This window comes from Idiotropiscis lumnitzeri, chromosome 5 (genome assembly GCF_059441095.1).
Source record: "Idiotropiscis lumnitzeri isolate Australia: NSW breed Sydney's pygmy pipehorse chromosome 5, RoL_Ilum_1.0, whole genome shotgun sequence".
Lineage (NCBI taxonomy): Eukaryota > Metazoa > Chordata > Actinopteri > Syngnathiformes > Syngnathidae > Idiotropiscis > Idiotropiscis lumnitzeri.
Genome location: NC_142395.1, coordinates 5,714,047 through 5,734,413, shown reverse-complemented (window position 1 = coordinate 5,734,413; position 20,367 = coordinate 5,714,047). Strand labels below are relative to the sequence as shown.

General features: G+C 42.6%; 18 non-coding genes across 18 annotated transcripts; all 18 read right to left on the bottom strand.

The window, feature by feature from the left end:
- Nucleotides 1-164: 164 nt before the first annotated feature.
- Nucleotides 165-283, bottom strand: LOC148336600 (5S ribosomal RNA). Its single transcript, XR_015843327.1, has one exon. It is a non-coding gene; the product is annotated as a 5S ribosomal RNA (ribosomal RNA).
- Nucleotides 284-1,292: 1,009 nt separating this feature from the next.
- LOC148336599 (5S ribosomal RNA) lies at nucleotides 1,293-1,411 on the bottom strand. The gene has a single exon (XR_015843326.1). It is a non-coding gene; the product is annotated as a 5S ribosomal RNA (ribosomal RNA).
- Nucleotides 1,412-2,420: 1,009 nt separating this feature from the next.
- Nucleotides 2,421-2,539, bottom strand: LOC148336598 (5S ribosomal RNA). Its single transcript, XR_015843325.1, has one exon. It is a non-coding gene; the product is annotated as a 5S ribosomal RNA (ribosomal RNA).
- Nucleotides 2,540-3,548: 1,009 nt separating this feature from the next.
- Nucleotides 3,549-3,667, bottom strand: LOC148336597 (5S ribosomal RNA). Its single transcript, XR_015843816.1, has one exon. It is a non-coding gene; the product is annotated as a 5S ribosomal RNA (ribosomal RNA).
- Nucleotides 3,668-4,676: 1,009 nt separating this feature from the next.
- Nucleotides 4,677-4,795, bottom strand: LOC148336596 (5S ribosomal RNA). Its single transcript, XR_015843324.1, has one exon. It is a non-coding gene; the product is annotated as a 5S ribosomal RNA (ribosomal RNA).
- Nucleotides 4,796-5,804: 1,009 nt separating this feature from the next.
- Nucleotides 5,805-5,923, bottom strand: LOC148336595 (5S ribosomal RNA). Its single transcript, XR_015843323.1, has one exon. It is a non-coding gene; the product is annotated as a 5S ribosomal RNA (ribosomal RNA).
- Nucleotides 5,924-6,932: 1,009 nt separating this feature from the next.
- Nucleotides 6,933-7,051, bottom strand: LOC148336594 (5S ribosomal RNA). The gene has a single exon (XR_015843321.1). It is a non-coding gene; the product is annotated as a 5S ribosomal RNA (ribosomal RNA).
- A 1,009-nt stretch (nucleotides 7,052-8,060) lies between these two features.
- On the bottom strand, nucleotides 8,061-8,179 carry LOC148336593 (5S ribosomal RNA). Its single transcript, XR_015843320.1, has one exon. It is a non-coding gene; the product is annotated as a 5S ribosomal RNA (ribosomal RNA).
- A 1,009-nt stretch (nucleotides 8,180-9,188) lies between these two features.
- LOC148336592 (5S ribosomal RNA) lies at nucleotides 9,189-9,307 on the bottom strand. The gene has a single exon (XR_015843319.1). It is a non-coding gene; the product is annotated as a 5S ribosomal RNA (ribosomal RNA).
- A 1,009-nt stretch (nucleotides 9,308-10,316) lies between these two features.
- On the bottom strand, nucleotides 10,317-10,435 carry LOC148336591 (5S ribosomal RNA). The gene has a single exon (XR_015843318.1). It is a non-coding gene; the product is annotated as a 5S ribosomal RNA (ribosomal RNA).
- A 1,009-nt stretch (nucleotides 10,436-11,444) lies between these two features.
- LOC148336590 (5S ribosomal RNA) lies at nucleotides 11,445-11,563 on the bottom strand. Its single transcript, XR_015843317.1, has one exon. It is a non-coding gene; the product is annotated as a 5S ribosomal RNA (ribosomal RNA).
- A 1,009-nt stretch (nucleotides 11,564-12,572) lies between these two features.
- On the bottom strand, nucleotides 12,573-12,691 carry LOC148336589 (5S ribosomal RNA). The gene has a single exon (XR_015843316.1). It is a non-coding gene; the product is annotated as a 5S ribosomal RNA (ribosomal RNA).
- Nucleotides 12,692-13,700: 1,009 nt separating this feature from the next.
- LOC148336588 (5S ribosomal RNA) lies at nucleotides 13,701-13,819 on the bottom strand. Its single transcript, XR_015843315.1, has one exon. It is a non-coding gene; the product is annotated as a 5S ribosomal RNA (ribosomal RNA).
- A 1,009-nt stretch (nucleotides 13,820-14,828) lies between these two features.
- LOC148336587 (5S ribosomal RNA) lies at nucleotides 14,829-14,947 on the bottom strand. Its single transcript, XR_015843314.1, has one exon. It is a non-coding gene; the product is annotated as a 5S ribosomal RNA (ribosomal RNA).
- A 1,009-nt stretch (nucleotides 14,948-15,956) lies between these two features.
- LOC148336586 (5S ribosomal RNA) lies at nucleotides 15,957-16,075 on the bottom strand. Its single transcript, XR_015843313.1, has one exon. It is a non-coding gene; the product is annotated as a 5S ribosomal RNA (ribosomal RNA).
- A 1,009-nt stretch (nucleotides 16,076-17,084) lies between these two features.
- LOC148336585 (5S ribosomal RNA) lies at nucleotides 17,085-17,203 on the bottom strand. The gene has a single exon (XR_015843312.1). It is a non-coding gene; the product is annotated as a 5S ribosomal RNA (ribosomal RNA).
- A 1,009-nt stretch (nucleotides 17,204-18,212) lies between these two features.
- Nucleotides 18,213-18,331, bottom strand: LOC148336584 (5S ribosomal RNA). Its single transcript, XR_015843310.1, has one exon. It is a non-coding gene; the product is annotated as a 5S ribosomal RNA (ribosomal RNA).
- Nucleotides 18,332-19,340: 1,009 nt separating this feature from the next.
- Nucleotides 19,341-19,459, bottom strand: LOC148336583 (5S ribosomal RNA). The gene has a single exon (XR_015843453.1). It is a non-coding gene; the product is annotated as a 5S ribosomal RNA (ribosomal RNA).
- Between the last annotated feature and the right edge of the window lie 908 nt (nucleotides 19,460-20,367).

The window sequence follows — 20,367 nt, the reverse complement described above, 5'->3', positions numbered from 1 at the left end:
CACGGCGAGACTGTAGCAACACCCAAAGGCAGAGGACGCTGAATGTTGGCATTTTGTGCTCTCAGCCTGTCAGGCGAATATGTGGAAATTTATAAAAAAGCAGCTCGCATACTTGCTTACATTTGTCAAAGTTATTTTTATTTATTTATTTTTTGCGGTGCAAAAGCTTACAGCACCTGGTATTCCCAGGCGGTCTCCCATCCAAGTACTAACCAGGCCCGACCCTGCTTAGCTTCCGAGATCGGACGAGATCGGGCGTTCTCAGGGTAGTATGGCCGTAAGCGAGAATTCCCTCCAAAATTTTGCATTTTATACATGTGGTCTTTATTGTGGCAAATACTTCAATCCAAAAATACGTAACTAGAATCTGAAACTATAACCACAGTCACAAATGTGTCACAACAATCTACAATGCATGATTGAAGTCACAGATATATGACAAATATCAGCAAATGTGTACAATGATTTGTTGGCACATACACATGGTTAAATGCGGACAAAAATCCGTAGATGGGCGACCTGTAAAAACGGGACCTTTTGATTGGCTGTGTTCTTACAGGTGACGTTTGCTACAGTCCTGCCGCGGACGACTCGCAAATGCGTGTGCTGATTTGCAAATGCGTGTCAGGAGACGTGTGTGGCTCCGTAGCTACACATTCGGACCACATGGGGGCACTAATATTATACCAGCCCCGTACCACCAATATATACACCAATAACTTGGGGGGGCGTTCACTGCTATCCACCCATGGTCATGTACCATTTATTTGACATTATTTAAATTAAATTGGAATAAATGGAAGAATAAAGTGGAACTAATAAAATAAGAACCAATGATATAACCAGTGAAGCTAAAAAAAATGAATGAAGCTTCTCCACACCTGCTAATTGCGACATTAACTATACTTCCCTTTATTGCATTCAGTAAACACCATTTTTTAAAATTGATTCATTAACTTTTTATTTAGTAAACACTCACTGCACCAACCCAACCGGACTGCATCGGGTCATATGTCTGCTACACCTGTAGACTCCGAGGGTACCATTTTGGTCAATGTGTGGCTCCGGAGCCACAGTCAAGTCTCCAGACACGCATTTGCAAATTGCCACACGCATTTGCGAGTCGTCCACGGCGAGACTGTAGCAACACCCAAAGGCAGAGGACGCTGAATGTTGGCATTTTGTGCTCTCAGCCTGTCAGGCGAATATGTGGAAATTTATAAAAAAGCAGCTCGCATACTTGCTTACATTTGTCAAAGTTATTTTTATTTATTTATTTTTTGCGGTGCAAAAGCTTACAGCACCTGGTATTCCCAGGCGGTCTCCCATCCAAGTACTAACCAGGCCCGACCCTGCTTAGCTTCCGAGATCGGACGAGATCGGGCGTTCTCAGGGTAGTATGGCCGTAAGCGAGAATTCCCTCCAAAATTTTGCATTTTATACATGTGGTCTTTATTGTGGCAAATACTTCAATCCAAAAATACGTAACTAGAATCTGAAACTATAACCACAGTCACAAATGTGTCACAACAATCTACAATGCATGATTGAAGTCACAGATATATGACAAATATCAGCAAATGTGTACAATGATTTGTTGGCACATACACATGGTTAAATGCGGACAAAAATCCGTAGATGGGCGACCTGTAAAAACGGGACCTTTTGATTGGCTGTGTTCTTACAGGTGACGTTTGCTACAGTCCTGCCGCGGACGACTCGCAAATGCGTGTGCTGATTTGCAAATGCGTGTCAGGAGACGTGTGTGGCTCCGTAGCTACACATTCGGACCACATGGGGGCACTAATATTATACCAGCCCCGTACCACCAATATATACACCAATAACTTGGGGGGGCGTTCACTGCTATCCACCCATGGTCATGTACCATTTATTTGACATTATTTAAATTAAATTGGAATAAATGGAAGAATAAAGTGGAACTAATAAAATAAGAACCAATGATATAACCAGTGAAGCTAAAAAAAATGAATGAAGCTTCTCCACACCTGCTAATTGCGACATTAACTATACTTCCCTTTATTGCATTCAGTAAACACCATTTTTTAAAATTGATTCATTAACTTTTTATTTAGTAAACACTCACTGCACCAACCCAACCGGACTGCATCGGGTCATATGTCTGCTACACCTGTAGACTCCGAGGGTACCCTTTTGGTCAATGTGTGGCTCCGGAGCCACAGTCAAGTCTCCAGACACGCATTTGCAAATTGCCACACGCATTTGCGAGTCGTCCACGGCGAGACTGTAGCAACACCCAAAGGCAGAGGACGCTGAATGTTGGCATTTTGTGCTCTCAGCCTGTCAGGCGAATATGTGGAAATTTATAAAAAAGCAGCTCGCATACTTGCTTACATTTGTCAAAGTTATTTTTATTTATTTATTTTTTGCGGTGCAAAAGCTTACAGCACCTGGTATTCCCAGGCGGTCTCCCATCCAAGTACTAACCAGGCCCGACCCTGCTTAGCTTCCGAGATCGGACGAGATCGGGCGTTCTCAGGGTAGTATGGCCGTAAGCGAGAATTCCCTCCAAAATTTTGCATTTTATACATGTGGTCTTTATTGTGGCAAATACTTCAATCCAAAAATACGTAACTAGAATCTGAAACTATAACCACAGTCACAAATGTGTCACAACAATCTACAATGCATGATTGAAGTCACAGATATATGACAAATATCAGCAAATGTGTACAATGATTTGTTGGCACATACACATGGTTAAATGCGGACAAAAATCCGTAGATGGGCGACCTGTAAAAACGGGACCTTTTGATTGGCTGTGTTCTTACAGGTGACGTTTGCTACAGTCCTGCCGCGGACGACTCGCAAATGCGTGTGCTGATTTGCAAATGCGTGTCAGGAGATGTGTGTGGCTCCGTAGCTACACATTCGGACCACATGGGGGCACTAATATTATACCAGCCCCGTACCACCAATATATACACCAATAACTTGGGGGGGCGTTCACTGCTATCCACCCATGGTCATGTACCATTTATTTGACATTATTTAAATTAAATTGGAATAAATGGAAGAATAAAGTGGAACTAATAAAATAAGAACCAATGATATAACCAGTGAAGCTAAAAAAAATGAATGAAGCTTCTCCACACCTGCTAATTGCGACATTAACTATACTTCCCTTTATTGCATTCAGTAAACACCATTTTTTAAAATTGATTCATTAACTTTTTATTTAGTAAACACTCACTGCACCAACCCAACCGGACTGCATCGGGTCATATGTCTGCTACACCTGTAGACTCCGAGGGTACCATTTTGGTCAATGTGTGGCTCCGGAGCCACAGTCAAGTCTCCAGACACGCATTTGCAAATTGCCACACGCATTTGCGAGTCGTCCACGGCGAGACTGTAGCAACACCCAAAGGCAGAGGACGCTGAATGTTGGCATTTTGTGCTCTCAGCCTGTCAGGCGAATATGTGGAAATTTATAAAAAAGCAGCTCGCATACTTGCTTACATTTGTCAAAGTTATTTTTATTTATTTATTTTTTGCGGTGCAAAAGCTTACAGCACCTGGTATTCCCAGGCGGTCTCCCATCCCAGTACTAACCAGGCCCGACCCTGCTTAGCTTCCGAGATCGGACGAGATCGGGCGTTCTCAGGGTAGTATGGCCGTAAGCGAGAATTCCCTCCAAAATTTTGCATTTTATACATGTGGTCTTTATTGTGGCAAATACTTCAATCCAAAAATACGTAACTAGAATCTGAAACTATAACCACAGTCACAAATGTGTCACAACAATCTACAATGCATGATTGAAGTCACAGATATATGACAAATATCAGCAAATGTGTACAATGATTTGTTGGCACATACACATGGTTAAATGCGGACAAAAATCCGTAGATGGGCGACCTGTAAAAACGGGACCTTTTGATTGGCTGTGTTCTTACAGGTGACGTTTGCTACAGTCCTGCCGCGGACGACTCGCAAATGCGTGTGCTGATTTGCAAATGCGTGTCAAGAGACGTGTGTGGCTCCGTAGCTACACATTCGGACCACATGGGGGCACTAATATTATACCAGCCCCGTACCACCAATATATACACCAATAACTTGGGGGGGCGTTCACTGCTATCCACCCATGGTCATGTACCATTTATTTGACATTATTTAAAATAAATTGGAATAAATGGAAGAATAAAGTGGAACTAATAAAATAAGAACCAATGATATAACCAGTGAAGCTAAAAAAAATGAATGAAGCTTCTCCACACCTGCTAATTGCCACATTAACTATACTTCCCTTTATTGCATTCAGTAAACACCATTTTTTAAAATTGATTCATTAACTTTTTATTTAGTAAACACTCACTGCACCAACCCAACCGGACTGCATCGGGTCATATGTCTGCTACACCTGTAGACTCCGAGGGTACCCTTTTGGTCAATGTGTGGCTCCGGAGCCACAGTCAAGTCTCCAGACACGCATTTGCAAATTGCCACACGCATTTGCGAGTCGTCCACGGCGAGACTGTAGCAACACCCAAAGGCAGAGGACGCCGAATGTTGGCATTTTGTGCTCTCAGCCTGTCAGGCGAATATGTGGAAATTTATAAAAAAGCAGCTCGCATACTTGCTTACATTTGTCAAAGTTATTTTTATTTATTTATTTTTTGCGGTGCAAAAGCTTACAGCACCTGGTATTCCCAGGCGGTCTCCCATCCAAGTACTAACCAGGCCCGACCCTGCTTAGCTTCCGAGATCGGACGAGATCGGGCGTTCTCAGGGTAGTATGGCCGTAAGCGAGAATTCCCTCCAAAATTTTGCATTTTATACATGTGGTCTTTATTGTGGCAAATACTTCAATCCAAAAATACGTAACAAGAATCTGAAACTATAACCACAGTCACATATGTGTCACAACAATCTACAATGCATGATTGAAGTCACAGATATATGACAAATATCAGCAAATGTGTACAATGATTTGTTGGCACATACACATGGTTAAATGCGGACAAAAATCCGTAGATGGGCGACCTGTAAAAACGGGACCTTTTGATTGGCTGTGTTCTTACAGGTGACGTTTGCTACAGTCCTGCCGCGGACGACTCGCAAATGCGTGTGCTGATTTGCAAATGCGTGTCAGGAGACGTGTGTGGCTCCGTAGCTACACATTCGGACCACATGGGGGCACTAATATTATACCAGCCCCGTACCACCAATATATACACCAATAACTTGGGGGGGCGTTCACTGCTATCCACCCATGGTCATGTACCATTTATTTGACATTATTTAAATTAAATTGGAATAAATGGAAGAATAAAGTGGAACTAATAAAATAAGAACCAATGATATAACCAGTGAAGCTAAAAAAAATGAATGAAGCTTCTCCACACCTGCTAATTGCGACATTAACTATACTTCCCTTTATTGCATTCAGTAAACACCATTTTTTAAAATTGATTCATTAACTTTTTATTTAGTAAACACTCACTGCACCAACCCAACCGGACTGCATCGGGTCATATGTCTGCTACACCTGTAGACTCCGAGGGTACCCTTTTGGTCAATGTGTGGCTCCGGAGCCACAGTCAAGTCTCCAGACACGCATTTGCAAATTGCCACACGCATTTGCGAGTCGTCCACGGCGAGACTGTAGCAACACCCAAAGGCAGAGGACGCTGAATGTTGGCATTTTGTGCTCTCAGCCTGTCAGGCGAATATGTGGAAATTTATAAAAAAGCAGCTCGCATACTTGCTTACATTTGTCAAAGTTATTTTTATTTATTTATTTTTTGCGGTGCAAAAGCTTACAGCACCTGGTATTCCCAGGCGGTCTCCCATCCAAGTACTAACCAGGCCCGACCCTGCTTAGCTTCCGAGATCGGACGAGATCGGGCGTTCTCAGGGTAGTATGGCCGTAAGCGAGAATTCCCTCCAAAATTTTGCATTTTATACATGTGGTCTTTATTGTGGCAAATACTTCAATCCAAAAATACGTAACTAGAATCTGAAACTATAACCACAGTCACAAATGTGTCACAACAATCTACAATGCATGATTGAAGTCACAGATATATGACAAATATCAGCAAATGTGTACAATGATTTGTTGGCACATACACATGGTTAAATGCGGACAAAAATCCGTAGATGGGCGACCTGTAAAAACGGGACCTTTTGATTGGCTGTGTTCTTACAGGTGACGTTTGCTACAGTCCTGCCGCGGACGACTCGCAAATGCGTGTGCTGATTTGCAAATGCGTGTCAGGAGACGTGTGTGGCTCCGTAGCTACACATTCGGACCACATGGGGGCACTAATATTATACCAGCCCCGTACCACCAATATATACACCAATAACTTGGGGGGGCGTTCACTGCTATCCACCCATGGTCATGTACCATTTATTTGACATTATTTAAATTAAATTGGAATAAATGGAAGAATAAAGTGGAACTAATAAAATAAGAACCAATGATATAACCAGTGAAGCTAAAAAAAATGAATGAAGCTTCTCCACACCTGCTAATTGCGACATTAACTATACTTCCCTTTATTGCATTCAGTAAACACCATTTTTTAAAATTGATTCATTAACTTTTTATTTAGTAAACACTCACTGCACCAACCCAACCGGACTGCATCGGGTCATATGTCTGCTACACCTGTAGACTCCGAGGGTACCATTTTGGTCAATGTGTGGCTCCGGAGCCACAGTCAAGTCTCCAGACACGCATTTGCAAATTGCCACACGCATTTGCGAGTCGTCCACGGCGAGACTGTAGCAACACCCAAAGGCAGAGGACGCTGAATGTTGGCATTTTGTGCTCTCAGCCTGTCAGGCGAATATGTGGAAATTTATAAAAAAGCAGCTCGCATACTTGCTTACATTTGTCAAAGTTATTTTTATTTATTTATTTTTTGCGGTGCAAAAGCTTACAGCACCTGGTATTCCCAGGCGGTCTCCCATCCAAGTACTAACCAGGCCCGACCCTGCTTAGCTTCCGAGATCGGACGAGATCGGGCGTTCTCAGGGTAGTATGGCCGTAAGCGAGAATTCCCTCCAAAATTTTGCATTTTATACATGTGGTCTTTATTGTGGCAAATACTTCAATCCAAAAATACGTAACTAGAATCTGAAACTATAACCACAGTCACAAATGTGTCACAACAATCTACAATGCATGATTGAAGTCACAGATATATGACAAATATCAGCAAATGTGTACAATGATTTGTTGGCACATACACATGGTTAAATGCGGACAAAAATCCGTAGATGGGCGACCTGTAAAAACGGGACCTTTTGATTGGCTGTGTTCTTACAGGTGACGTTTGCTACAGTCCTGCCGCGGACGACTCGCAAATGCGTGTGCTGATTTGCAAATGCGTGTCAAGAGACGTGTGTGGCTCCGTAGCTACACATTCGGACCACATGGGGGCACTAATATTATACCAGCCCCGTACCACCAATATATACACCAATAACTTGGGGGGGCGTTCACTGCTATCCACCCATGGTCATGTACCATTTATTTGACATTATTTAAAATAAATTGGAATAAATGGAAGAATAAAGTGGAACTAATAAAATAAGAACCAATGATATAACCAGTGAAGCTAAAAAAAATGAATGAAGCTTCTCCACACCTGCTAATTGCCACATTAACTATACTTCCCTTTATTGCATTCAGTAAACACCATTTTTTAAAATTGATTCATTAACTTTTTATTTAGTAAACACTCACTGCACCAACCCAACCGGACTGCATCGGGTCATATGTCTGCTACACCTGTAGACTCCGAGGGTACCCTTTTGGTCAATGTGTGGCTCCGGAGCCACAGTCAAGTCTCCAGACACGCATTTGCAAATTGCCACACGCATTTGCGAGTCGTCCACGGCGAGACTGTAGCAACACCCAAAGGCAGAGGACGCCGAATGTTGGCATTTTGTGCTCTCAGCCTGTCAGGCGAATATGTGGAAATTTATAAAAAAGCAGCTCGCATACTTGCTTACATTTGTCAAAGTTATTTTTATTTATTTATTTTTTGCGGTGCAAAAGCTTACAGCACCTGGTATTCCCAGGCGGTCTCCCATCCAAGTACTAACCAGGCCCGACCCTGCTTAGCTTCCGAGATCGGACGAGATCGGGCGTTCTCAGGGTAGTATGGCCGTAAGCGAGAATTCCCTCCAAAATTTTGCATTTTATACATGTGGTCTTTATTGTGGCAAATACTTCAATCCAAAAATACGTAACAAGAATCTGAAACTATAACCACAGTCACATATGTGTCACAACAATCTACAATGCATGATTGAAGTCACAGATATATGACAAATATCAGCAAATGTGTACAATGATTTGTTGGCACATACACATGGTTAAATGCGGACAAAAATCCGTAGATGGGCGACCTGTAAAAACGGGACCTTTTGATTGGCTGTGTTCTTACAGGTGACGTTTGCTACAGTCCTGCCGCGGACGACTCGCAAATGCGTGTGCTGATTTGCAAATGCGTGTCAGGAGACGTGTGTGGCTCCGTAGCTACACATTCGGACCACATGGGGGCACTAATATTATACCAGCCCCGTACCACCAATATATACACCAATAACTTGGGGGGGCGTTCACTGCTATCCACCCATGGTCATGTACCATTTATTTGACATTATTTAAATTAAATTGGAATAAATGGAAGAATAAAGTGGAACTAATAAAATAAGAACCAATGATATAACCAGTGAAGCTAAAAAAAATGAATGAAGCTTCTCCACACCTGCTAATTGCGACATTAACTATACTTCCCTTTATTGCATTCAGTAAACACCATTTTTTAAAATTGATTCATTAACTTTTTATTTAGTAAACACTCACTGCACCAACCCAACCGGACTGCATCGGGTCATATGTCTGCTACACCTGTAGACTCCGAGGGTACCCTTTTGGTCAATGTGTGGCTCCGGAGCCACAGTCAAGTCTCCAGACACGCATTTGCAAATTGCCACACGCATTTGCGAGTCGTCCACGGCGAGACTGTAGCAACACCCAAAGGCAGAGGACGCTGAATGTTGGCATTTTGTGCTCTCAGCCTGTCAGGCGAATATGTGGAAATTTATAAAAAAGCAGCTCGCATACTTGCTTACATTTGTCAAAGTTATTTTTATTTATTTATTTTTTGCGGTGCAAAAGCTTACAGCACCTGGTATTCCCAGGCGGTCTCCCATCCAAGTACTAACCAGGCCCGACCCTGCTTAGCTTCCGAGATCGGACGAGATCGGGCGTTCTCAGGGTAGTATGGCCGTAAGCGAGAATTCCCTCCAAAATTTTGCATTTTATACATGTGGTCTTTATTGTGGCAAATACTTCAATCCAAAAATACGTAACTAGAATCTGAAACTATAACCACAGTCACAAATGTGTCACAACAATCTACAATGCATGATTGAAGTCACAGATATATGACAAATATCAGCAAATGTGTACAATGATTTGTTGGCACATACACATGGTTAAATGCGGACAAAAATCCGTAGATGGGCGACCTGTAAAAACGGGACCTTTTGATTGGCTGTGTTCTTACAGGTGACGTTTGCTACAGTCCTGCCGCGGACGACTCGCAAATGCGTGTGCTGATTTGCAAATGCGTGTCAAGAGACGTGTGTGGCTCCGTAGCTACACATTCGGACCACATGGGGGCACTAATATTATACCAGCCCCGTACCACCAATATATACACCAATAACTTGGGGGGGCGTTCACTGCTATCCACCCATGGTCATGTACCATTTATTTGACATTATTTAAAATAAATTGGAATAAATGGAAGAATAAAGTGGAACTAATAAAATAAGAACCAATGATATAACCAGTGAAGCTAAAAAAAATGAATGAAGCTTCTCCACACCTGCTAATTGCCACATTAACTATACTTCCCTTTATTGCATTCAGTAAACACCATTTTTTAAAATTGATTCATTAACTTTTTATTTAGTAAACACTCACTGCACCAACCCAACCGGACTGCATCGGGTCATATGTCTGCTACACCTGTAGACTCCGAGGGTACCCTTTTGGTCAATGTGTGGCTCCGGAGCCACAGTCAAGTCTCCAGACACGCATTTGCAAATTGCCACACGCATTTGCGAGTCGTCCACGGCGAGACTGTAGCAACACCCAAAGGCAGAGGACGCCGAATGTTGGCATTTTGTGCTCTCAGCCTGTCAGGCGAATATGTGGAAATTTATAAAAAAGCAGCTCGCATACTTGCTTACATTTGTCAAAGTTATTTTTATTTATTTATTTTTTGCGGTGCAAAAGCTTACAGCACCTGGTATTCCCAGGCGGTCTCCCATCCAAGTACTAACCAGGCCCGACCCTGCTTAGCTTCCGAGATCGGACGAGATCGGGCGTTCTCAGGGTAGTATGGCCGTAAGCGAGAATTCCCTCCAAAATTTTGCATTTTATACATGTGGTCTTTATTGTGGCAAATACTTCAATCCAAAAATACGTAACAAGAATCTGAAACTATAACCACAGTCACATATGTGTCACAACAATCTACAATGCATGATTGAAGTCACAGATATATGACAAATATCAGCAAATGTGTACAATGATTTGTTGGCACATACACATGGTTAAATGCGGACAAAAATCCGTAGATGGGCGACCTGTAAAAACGGGACCTTTTGATTGGCTGTGTTCTTACAGGTGACGTTTGCTACAGTCCTGCCGCGGACGACTCGCAAATGCGTGTGCTGATTTGCAAATGCGTGTCAGGAGACGTGTGTGGCTCCGTAGCTACACATTCGGACCACATGGGGGCACTAATATTATACCAGCCCCGTACCACCAATATATACACCAATAACTTGGGGGGGCGTTCACTGCTATCCACCCATGGTCATGTACCATTTATTTGACATTATTTAAATTAAATTGGAATAAATGGAAGAATAAAGTGGAACTAATAAAATAAGAACCAATGATATAACCAGTGAAGCTAAAAAAAATGAATGAAGCTTCTCCACACCTGCTAATTGCGACATTAACTATACTTCCCTTTATTGCATTCAGTAAACACCATTTTTTAAAATTGATTCATTAACTTTTTATTTAGTAAACACTCACTGCACCAACCCAACCGGACTGCATCGGGTCATATGTCTGCTACACCTGTAGACTCCGAGGGTACCCTTTTGGTCAATGTGTGGCTCCGGAGCCACAGTCAAGTCTCCAGACACGCATTTGCAAATTGCCACACGCATTTGCGAGTCGTCCACGGCGAGACTGTAGCAACACCCAAAGGCAGAGGACGCTGAATGTTGGCATTTTGTGCTCTCAGCCTGTCAGGCGAATATGTGGAAATTTATAAAAAAGCAGCTCGCATACTTGCTTACATTTGTCAAAGTTATTTTTATTTATTTATTTTTTGCGGTGCAAAAGCTTACAGCACCTGGTATTCCCAGGCGGTCTCCCATCCAAGTACTAACCAGGCCCGACCCTGCTTAGCTTCCGAGATCGGACGAGATCGGGCGTTCTCAGGGTAGTATGGCCGTAAGCGAGAATTCCCTCCAAAATTTTGCATTTTATACATGTGGTCTTTATTGTGGCAAATACTTCAATCCAAAAATACGTAACTAGAATCTGAAACTATAACCACAGTCACAAATGTGTCACAACAATCTACAATGCATGATTGAAGTCACAGATATATGACAAATATCAGCAAATGTGTACAATGATTTGTTGGCACATACACATGGTTAAATGCGGACAAAAATCCGTAGATGGGCGACCTGTAAAAACGGGACCTTTTGATTGGCTGTGTTCTTACAGGTGACGTTTGCTACAGTCCTGCCGCGGACGACTCGCAAATGCGTGTGCTGATTTGCAAATGCGTGTCAGGAGACGTGTGTGGCTCCGTAGCTACACATTCGGACCACATGGGGGCACTAATATTATACCAGCCCCGTACCACCAATATATACACCAATAACTTGGGGGGGCGTTCACTGCTATCCACCCATGGTCATGTACCATTTATTTGACATTATTTAAATTAAATTGGAATAAATGGAAGAATAAAGTGGAACTAATAAAATAAGAACCAATGATATAACCAGTGAAGCTAAAAAAAATGAATGAAGCTTCTCCACACCTGCTAATTGCGACATTAACTATACTTCCCTTTATTGCATTCAGTAAACACCATTTTTTAAAATTGATTCATTAACTTTTTATTTAGTAAACACTCACTGCACCAACCCAACCGGACTGCATCGGGTCATATGTCTGCTACACCTGTAGACTCCGAGGGTACCATTTTGGTCAATGTGTGGCTCCGGAGCCACAGTCAAGTCTCCAGACACGCATTTGCAAATTGCCACACGCATTTGCGAGTCGTCCACGGCGAGACTGTAGCAACACCCAAAGGCAGAGGACGCTGAATGTTGGCATTTTGTGCTCTCAGCCTGTCAGGCGAATATGTGGAAATTTATAAAAAAGCAGCTCGCATACTTGCTTACATTTGTCAAAGTTATTTTTATTTATTTATTTTTTGCGGTGCAAAAGCTTACAGCACCTGGTATTCCCAGGCGGTCTCCCATCCAAGTACTAACCAGGCCCGACCCTGCTTAGCTTCCGAGATCGGACGAGATCGGGCGTTCTCAGGGTAGTATGGCCGTAAGCGAGAATTCCCTCCAAAATTTTGCATTTTATACATGTGGTCTTTATTGTGGCAAATACTTCAATCCAAAAATACGTAACTAGAATCTGAAACTATAACCACAGTCACAAATGTGTCACAACAATCTACAATGCATGATTGAAGTCACAGATATATGACAAATATCAGCAAATGTGTACAATGATTTGTTGGCACATACACATGGTTAAATGCGGACAAAAATCCGTAGATGGGCGACCTGTAAAAACGGGACCTTTTGATTGGCTGTGTTCTTACAGGTGACGTTTGCTACAGTCCTGCCGCGGACGACTCGCAAATGCGTGTGCTGATTTGCAAATGCGTGTCAAGAGACGTGTGTGGCTCCGTAGCTACACATTCGGACCACATGGGGGCACTAATATTATACCAGCCCCGTACCACCAATATATACACCAATAACTTGGGGGGGCGTTCACTGCTATCCACCCATGGTCATGTACCATTTATTTGACATTATTTAAAATAAATTGGAATAAATGGAAGAATAAAGTGGAACTAATAAAATAAGAACCAATGATATAACCAGTGAAGCTAAAAAAAATGAATGAAGCTTCTCCACACCTGCTAATTGCCACATTAACTATACTTCCCTTTATTGCATTCAGTAAACACCATTTTTTAAAATTGATTCATTAACTTTTTATTTAGTAAACACTCACTGCACCAACCCAACCGGACTGCATCGGGTCATATGTCTGCTACACCTGTAGACTCCGAGGGTACCCTTTTGGTCAATGTGTGGCTCCGGAGCCACAGTCAAGTCTCCAGACACGCATTTGCAAATTGCCACACGCATTTGCGAGTCGTCCACGGCGAGACTGTAGCAACACCCAAAGGCAGAGGACGCCGAATGTTGGCATTTTGTGCTCTCAGCCTGTCAGGCGAATATGTGGAAATTTATAAAAAAGCAGCTCGCATACTTGCTTACATTTGTCAAAGTTATTTTTATTTATTTATTTTTTGCGGTGCAAAAGCTTACAGCACCTGGTATTCCCAGGCGGTCTCCCATCCAAGTACTAACCAGGCCCGACCCTGCTTAGCTTCCGAGATCGGACGAGATCGGGCGTTCTCAGGGTAGTATGGCCGTAAGCGAGAATTCCCTCCAAAATTTTGCATTTTATACATGTGGTCTTTATTGTGGCAAATACTTCAATCCAAAAATACGTAACAAGAATCTGAAACTATAACCACAGTCACATATGTGTCACAACAATCTACAATGCATGATTGAAGTCACAGATATATGACAAATATCAGCAAATGTGTACAATGATTTGTTGGCACATACACATGGTTAAATGCGGACAAAAATCCGTAGATGGGCGACCTGTAAAAACGGGACCTTTTGATTGGCTGTGTTCTTACAGGTGACGTTTGCTACAGTCCTGCCGCGGACGACTCGCAAATGCGTGTGCTGATTTGCAAATGCGTGTCAGGAGACGTGTGTGGCTCCGTAGCTACACATTCGGACCACATGGGGGCACTAATATTATACCAGCCCCGTACCACCAATATATACACCAATAACTTGGGGGGGCGTTCACTGCTATCCACCCATGGTCATGTACCATTTATTTGACATTATTTAAATTAAATTGGAATAAATGGAAGAATAAAGTGGAACTAATAAAATAAGAACCAATGATATAACCAGTGAAGCTAAAAAAAATGAATGAAGCTTCTCCACACCTGCTAATTGCGACATTAACTATACTTCCCTTTATTGCATTCAGTAAACACCATTTTTTAAAATTGATTCATTAACTTTTTATTTAGTAAACACTCACTGCACCAACCCAACCGGACTGCATCGGGTCATATGTCTGCTACACCTGTAGACTCCGAGGGTACCCTTTTGGTCAATGTGTGGCTCCGGAGCCACAGTCAAGTCTCCAGACACGCATTTGCAAATTGCCACACGCATTTGCGAGTCGTCCACGGCGAGACTGTAGCAACACCCAAAGGCAGAGGACGCTGAATGTTGGCATTTTGTGCTCTCAGCCTGTCAGGCGAATATGTGGAAATTTATAAAAAAGCAGCTCGCATACTTGCTTACATTTGTCAAAGTTATTTTTATTTATTTATTTTTTGCGGTGCAAAAGCTTACAGCACCTGGTATTCCCAGGCGGTCTCCCATCCAAGTACTAACCAGGCCCGACCCTGCTTAGCTTCCGAGATCGGACGAGATCGGGCGTTCTCAGGGTAGTATGGCCGTAAGCGAGAATTCGCTCCAAAATTTTGCATTTTATACATGTGGTCTTTATTGTGGCAAATACTTCAATCCAAAAATACGTAACAAGAATCTGAAACTATAACCACAGTCACAAATGTGTCACAACAATCTACAATGCATGATTGAAGTCACAGATATATGACAAATATCAGCAAATGTGTACAATGATTTGTTGGCACATACACATGGTTAAATGCGGACAAAAATCCGTAGATGGGCGACCTGTAAAAACGGGACCTTTTGATTGGCTGTGTTCTTACAGGTGACGTTTGCTACAGTCCTGCCGCGGACGACTCGCAAATGCGTGTGCTGATTTGCAAATGCGTGTCAGGAGACGTGTGTGGCTCCGTAGCTACACATTCGGACCACATGGGGGCACTAATATTATACCAGCCCCGTACCACCAATATATACACCAATAACTTGGGGGGGCGTTCACTGCTATCCACCCATGGTCATGTACCATTTATTTGACATTATTTAAATTAAATTGGAATAAATGGAAGAATAAAGTGGAACTAATAAAATAAGAACCAATGATATAACCAGTGAAGCTAAAAAAAATGAATGAAGCTTCTCCACACCTGCTAATTGCGACATTAACTATACTTCCCTTTATTGCATTCAGTAAACACCATTTTTTAAAATTGATTCATTAACTTTTTATTTAGTAAACACTCACTGCACCAACCCAACCGGACTGCATCGGGTCATATGTCTGCTACACCTGTAGACTCCGAGGGTACCCTTTTGGTCAATGTGTGGCTCCGGAGCCACAGTCAAGTCTCCAGACACGCATTTGCAAATTGCCACACGCATTTGCGAGTCGTCCACGGCGAGACTGTAGCAACACCCAAAGGCAGAGGACGCTGAATGTTGGCATTTTGTGCTCTCAGCCTGTCAGGCGAATATGTGGAAATTTATAAAAAAGCAGCTCGCATACTTGCTTACATTTGTCAAAGTTATTTTTATTTATTTATTTTTTGCGGTGCAAAAGCTTACAGCACCTGGTATTCCCAGGCGGTCTCCCATCCAAGTACTAACCAGGCCCGACCCTGCTTAGCTTCCGAGATCGGACGAGATCGGGCGTTCTCAGGGTAGTATGGCCGTAAGCGAGAATTCCCTCCAAAATTTTGCATTTTATACATGTGGTCTTTATTGTGGCAAATACTTCAATCCAAAAATACGTAACTAGAATCTGAAACTATAACCACAGTCACAAATGTGTCACAACAATCTACAATGCATGATTGAAGTCACAGATATATGACAAATATCAGCAAATGTGTACAATGATTTGTTGGCACATACACATGGTTAAATGCGGACAAAAATCCGTAGATGGGCGACCTGTAAAAACGGGACCTTTTGATTGGCTGTGTTCTTACAGGTGACGTTTGCTACAGTCCTGCCGCGGACGACTCGCAAATGCGTGTGCTGATTTGCAAATGCGTGTCAGGAGACGTGTGTGGCTCCGTAGCTACACATTCGGACCACATGGGGGCACTAATATTATACCAGCCCCGTACCACCAATATATACACCAATAACTTGGGGGGGCGTTCACTGCTATCCACCCATGGTCATGTACCATTTATTTGACATTATTTAAATTAAATTGGAATAAATGGAAGAATAAAGTGGAACTAATAAAATAAGAACCAATGATATAACCAGTGAAGCTAAAAAAAATGAATGAAGCTTCTCCACACCTGCTAATTGCGACATTAACTATACTTCCCTTTATTGCATTCAGTAAACACCATTTTTTAAAATTGATTCATTAACTTTTTATTTAGTAAACACTCACTGCACCAACCCAACCGGACTGCATCGGGTCATATGTCTGCTACACCTGTAGACTCCGAGGGTACCCTTTTGGTCAATGTGTGGCTCCGGAGCCACAGTCAAGTCTCCAGACACGCATTTGCAAATTGCCACACGCATTTGCGAGTCGTCCACGGCGAGACTGTAGCAACACCCAAAGGCAGAGGACGCTGAATGTTGGCATTTTGTGCTCTCAGCCTGTCAGGCGAATATGTGGAAATTTATAAAAAAGCAGCTCGCATACTTGCTTACATTTGTCAAAGTTATTTTTATTTATTTATTTTTTGCGGTGCAAAAGCTTACAGCACCTGGTATTCCCAGGCGGTCTCCCATCCAAGTACTAACCAGGCCCGACCCTGCTTAGCTTCCGAGATCGGACGAGATCGGGCGTTCTCAGGGTAGTATGGCCGTAAGCGAGAATTCCCTCCAAAATTTTGCATTTTATACATGTGGTCTTTATTGTGGCAAATACTTCAATCCAAAAATACGTAACTAGAATCTGAAACTATAACCACAGTCACAAATGTGTCACAACAATCTACAATGCATGATTGAAGTCACAGATATATGACAAATATCAGCAAATGTGTACAATGATTTGTTGGCACATACACATGGTTAAATGCGGACAAAAATCCGTAGATGGGCGACCTGTAAAAACGGGACCTTTTGATTGGCTGTGTTCTTACAGGTGACGTTTGCTACAGTCCTGCCGCGGACGACTCGCAAATGCGTGTGCTGATTTGCAAATGCGTGTCAGGAGACGTGTGTGGCTCCGTAGCTACACATTCGGACCACATGGGGGCACTAATATTATACCAGCCCCGTACCACCAATATATACACCAATAACTTGGGGGGGCGTTCACTGCTATCCACCCATGGTCATGTACCATTTATTTGACATTATTTAAATTAAATTGGAATAAATGGAAGAATAAAGTGGAACTAATAAAATAAGAACCAATGATATAACCAGTGAAGCTAAAAAAAATGAATGAAGCTTCTCCACACCTGCTAATTGCGACATTAACTATACTTCCCTTTATTGCATTCAGTAAACACCATTTTTTAAAATTGATTCATTAACTTTTTATTTAGTAAACACTCACTGCACCAACCCAACCGGACTGCATCGGGTCATATGTCTGCTACACCTGTAGACTCCGAGGGTACCATTTTGGTCAATGTGTGGCTCCGGAGCCACAGTCAAGTCTCCAGACACGCATTTGCAAATTGCCACACGCATTTGCGAGTCGTCCACGGCGAGACTGTAGCAACACCCAAAGGCAGAGGACGCTGAATGTTGGCATTTTGTGCTCTCAGCCTGTCAGGCGAATATGTGGAAATTTATAAAAAAGCAGCTCGCATACTTGCTTACATTTGTCAAAGTTATTTTTATTTATTTATTTTTTGCGGTGCAAAAGCTTACAGCACCTGGTATTCCCAGGCGGTCTCCCATCCAAGTACTAACCAGGCCCGACCCTGCTTAGCTTCCGAGATCGGACGAGATCGGGCGTTCTCAGGGTAGTATGGCCGTAAGCGAGAATTCCATCCAAAATTTTGCATTTTATACATGTGGTCTTTATTGTGGCAAATACTTCAATCCAAAAATACGTAACTAGAATCTGAAACTATAACCACAGTCACAAATGTGTCACAACAATCTACAATGCATGATTGAAGTCACAGATATATGACAAATATCAGCAAATGTGTACAATGATTTGTTGGCACATACACATGGTTAAATGCGGACAAAAATCCGTAGATGGGCGACCTGTAAAAACGGGACCTTTTGATTGGCTGTGTTCTTACAGGTGACGTTTGCTACAGTCCTGCCGCGGACGACTCGCAAATGCGTGTGCTGATTTGCAAATGCGTGTCAGGAGACGTGTGTGGCTCCGTAGCTACACATTCGGACCACATGGGGGCACTAATATTATACCAGCCCCGTACCACCAATATATACACCAATAACTTGGGGGGGCGTTCACTGCTATCCACCCATGGTCATGTACCATTTATTTGACATTATTTAAATTAAATTGGAATAAATGGAAGAATAAAGTGGAACTAATAAAATAAGAACCAATGATATAACCAGTGAAGCTAAAAAAAATGAATGAAGCTTCTCCACACCTGCTAATTGCGACATTAACTATACTTCCCTTTATTGCATTCAGTAAACACCATTTTTTAAAATTGATTCATTAACTTTTTATTTAGTAAACACTCACTGCACCAACCCAACCGGACTGCATCGGGTCATATGTCTGCTACACCTGTAGACTCCGAGGGTACCCTTTTGGTCAATGTGTGGCTCCGGAGCCACAGTCAAGTCTCCAGACACGCATTTGCAAATTGCCACACGCATTTGCGAGTCGTCCACGGCGAGACTGTAGCAACACCCAAAGGCAGAGGACGCTGAATGTTGGCATTTTGTGCTCTCAGCCTGTCAGGCGAATATGTGGAAATTTATAAAAAAGCAGCTCGCATACTTGCTTACATTTGTCAAAGTTATTTTTATTTATTTATTTTTTGCGGTGCAAAAGCTTACAGCACCTGGTATTCCCAGGCGGTCTCCCATCCAAGTACTAACCAGGACCGACCCTGCTTAGCTTCCGAGATCGGACGAGATCGGGCGTTCTCAGGGTAGTATGGCCGTAAGCGAGAATTCCCTCCAAAATTTTGCATTTTATACATGTGGTCTTTATTGTGGCAAATACTTCAATCCAAAAATACGTAACTAGAATCTGAAACTATAACCACAGTCACAAATGTGTCACAACAATCTACAATGCATGATTGAAGTCACAGATATATGACAAATATCAGCAAATGTGTACAATGATTTGTTGGCACATACACATGGTTAAATGCGGACAAAAATCCGTAGATGGGCGACCTGTAAAAACGGGACCTTTTGATTGGCTGTGTTCTTACAGGTGACGTTTGCTACAGTCCTGCCGCGGACGACTCGCAAATGCGTGTGCTGATTTGCAAATGCGTGTCAGGAGACGTGTGTGGCTCCGTAGCTACACATTCGGACCACATGGGGGCACTAATATTATACCAGCCCCGTACCACCAATATATACACCAATAACTTGGGGGGGCGTTCACTGCTATCCACCCATGGTCATGTACCATTTATTTGACATTATTTAAATTAAATTGGAATAAATGGAAGAATAAAGTGGAACTAATAAAATAAGAACCAATGATATAACCAGTGAAGCTAAAAAAAATGAATGAAGCTTCTCCACACCTGCTAATTGCCACATTAACTATACTTCCCTTTATTGCATTCAGTAAACACCATTTTTTAAAATTGATTCATTAACTTTTTATTTAGTAAACACTCACTGCACCAACCCAACCGGACTGCATCGGGTCATATGTCTGCTACACCTGTAGACTCCGAGGGTACCCTTTTGGTCAATGTGTGGCTCCGGAGCCACAGTCAAGTCTCCAGACACGCATTTGCAAATTGCCACACGCATTTGCGAGTCGTCCACGGCGAGACTGTAGCAACACCCAAAGGCAGAGGACGCTGAATGTTGGCATTTTGTGCTCTC